Here is a 3261-nt window from a genome sequence, read left to right on the forward strand (position 1 = left end):
CATTGGGTGGGGGAGGGGATAGAGGGAGGGCAAAAATTTGGAAATCAAAATTTAAAAAAAGAATGTTTCAAATAAATAAACAAATAACAGAATTTTAAAAATATTAACAATTGTATGAACTTGTAGCTGTGTGGTACTCTGAACTCATTTTCTTACCTGTAAAATGGGGTAAATAATTCCGATAGCAATTATCTCACAGAGTGATTCATAGAATTTAGGATTGGAGGGAACTTTAGAGTTTATGATAGTCACTGAATTAACAACAAAAATTTAATAAGCACCTACTATGTGTCAGATGTTTGGCTAAGTGCTACAGAAACAAAGAATGAATGAATGAAAGCTCCCTACTCTTAACATTCTAAAGAGTCAAATGAGATAATTTGTGTAGAGAGCTTTGAAAACCTTCAAGTGCTCTATGCATGTCAGGCATTATTATGAAATGGTAGAACTGAATAGGCCCTTGGAGATCATTTGACCTTGGAGGTCTGATATCTTAATTTTCTAGAGGAGGAAGCTAAGATCCAAAGAGGAGTCCACCTAAGATCACACAATTGGCTAATGAAATGATAACCAGATACAAGCCCACACTTTCTCTCTTTTTTCTAGAAAATCAGCCACGAGGGTGGTGGGATTCCTTTTCAGCTTCTTTTGGAGATCTTCACAGGGTTGCGGCCATCTGGTGCTTGGGCATGGTGGTATTTTTTTTTAACTGTTGGGGTGGAGGGTTTCATTTTTCTGGAACAGTTTTATTCTGATGCTTCATCATGGCATGGAGGTGACCCTGAGATCTTGAAAGCAATACCAATGGAATACAAGCTCTGGTATCAATTGATAACCTCTGTTTCCAGTCATTCTTCCAGTTCTGAATCTACCCAACTTCATTACCCTCCAGCTCTCACTTTTCTTTAATACCGATAAGGATATTACCAAATGGCTTGCTGCAATATTTGCTATTATCAAGAGGCCTTGTTGATTTCCAGTTATACTTGGGTCTCTGTTATTCCCTCAATCCTTCCTAGTAACTGTGTTGAAAAAAGGAAATGAGGTTAGTGTGGAAAATAGCCATACCAGTGAGCTCATGGATCAGTCCAAGTAAGAATATCTGTCACATACACCTCACTGTGCTGAGAGCTGGGTATACATTTAGAGATCATTCATATTCTCCATGAAATTTTAATGAGACTTCAATGAAAATTTAATGAAAGTTGTTTTTGTGCTAAAAGTGCTTACAAGAAAATCTGAATAAATGACAGGAACGGGCAACTTTACTATAATAATATCTAAGAAGAAAACATTTCTTTATCATTTTGTCTTACTTTTTGGTGGAAGTTGGTAGATATGAAGGAGAAGAAGAGTAAGGTAAGGGTACTCTATGAGATCTGTTTTAATGAATAATTGCCTCATCATGTATCTCCAATCTTGTACTAAATGCACGTGATTTGTTAAACCCATCTGTACACTTTTCAGTGATTCCAATTAAATTTTATCTTATCTAGTTTGAATCATCATTTTAGCCTATTGAGATACTTTTGGATCCTGGTTTTGTCATTTAACATGCTAGCACATCCCCTCTCTTCTTGTCATCCACAAATTTGATAAGCATGCCAGCTATGCTTTTATGTCAGTAATTGATAAAAATCTTGAACTGAGTGAGGAAAGAGCCTTATGGTAGGTCGCTAGAGACCTCCTTCCAGAATGAAAATGGATCAATTACTCAACATTCTTTGGGTTTGGTCATTGATCCTGCTCTGAACCTTGTAAGTGTATTATCATCCAGTCACACATCTCTCACAAGGATATCCAAAAACACTTTATGCTTTGGTGAGAACCTTAAATCTATGATCTTATGATTCCTATGTCCTGTCCAATAAAAGTAACGAAGCCAATCTGGTGTGATTTGTTTCTGATGAAGCCTTGTTGGCTTTTAGTTATCATTGCTTCCCTACTTCTCTGCTAAATTGCTTACAGAAAATATCAAGATTCATTAAGAATTTTTCCAAGAATTGAAGTCAACTTCATTGACCTATATATAATTTGGAGATTCTCTTTTCCCATTTATGGAAATCAGGACAAAAATTTACTTGTCTCTAGCACTCTGGAATATCTCTCACCCTCTATGATTTATCAACAATTACCTAAAGTGGTTTGGCAATCAAGGCCTCAAGGTTTTTCCAGTTCCTTTGTGTGTAGTTAATCTGGACCTAGTTGTTGGAACTCACGAAAGGCAGCAAAGTAAAGGTTTAGATTTCAATTTTCTGTTAATCATTTTTAGTCTCTACTTCCCAGTTGGAAGATCATTCTCTTTGGTAGTAAAATCAGAAACAAAACAGGAATTCATGAGATCATAACTTTAGAGCTGGAAAGGACCAGAAAGACCAATCCTCTTACTTAATTGATGACTAATTAAGTGTCAGAGGTGAGATTTGAACCCAGGTCCTCCCGACATGAAGGCCAGAACTCTTCCCAATATGCCTTTCCCCCCATTATCTGTCCTCCATATCCTATCCTCCCTGAATGGCAGTCTTATTCCTTTTCTGATCTTTCTCTTTCCTCCGACATAGCTAATAAAACAAACAACTCTCCCCCCATTTTAGTTGATAACATTCTTTGCAAGCTTTAGTTCATTCAATACATTTATTTACCTACTAATAATTTTTACTGGACCACGCAACTATTTTGTACTTATGCTCAGTTACTTGCCCTAGCTTACATTTTGGGGACATGTGATTTGAAAATTCTCAAATTGGTAGGTACCCATCTTGTTTACAGTCTTTCGCTAGGACAAAAAGTGCTGCTATAAATAGTTTGGTGTATAAAGGGCCTTTCCCTCTGTCTTTGACCTCCTGAGATAACCTCTTAGTAGTGCTATTGCTTGGTCAGGGGTATGAATAGTTTAATGACTTTTCTCTCCTAGTTCCAAATTGTTTTTCTGGATGGTTGGATGATTTGACATCTTCACCAAAAGTATATTAGTGTGCCTGTCTTTCTGCAGACCCTCCCACATTGATTATTTTTGTCCTTTACCATCTTTGCCAGTTGAGTCTAGTTGTTTTTCTACTCGCTTTTCTTCCATAGGTTTAGGGTGGGGCAGCTTGCCTGGTGTTAGTCTGACCTTCCAGCTATGACCTGATTCCATAGGGGTCAGAAGGACCTATAACACCTAAATGATTGGCCTTTCAGTGTCAAGGTCAGGTTTCTCTAGACTGGAGCACATTGGCTACATGAACCAGGCCTCTCTTGATTTGGGATGGCAGCCAGCCT

This window comes from Vombatus ursinus, unplaced genomic scaffold (assembly GCF_900497805.2).
Source record: "Vombatus ursinus unplaced genomic scaffold, bare-nosed wombat genome assembly UNPS02015129.1, whole genome shotgun sequence".
Lineage (NCBI taxonomy): Eukaryota > Metazoa > Chordata > Mammalia > Diprotodontia > Vombatidae > Vombatus > Vombatus ursinus.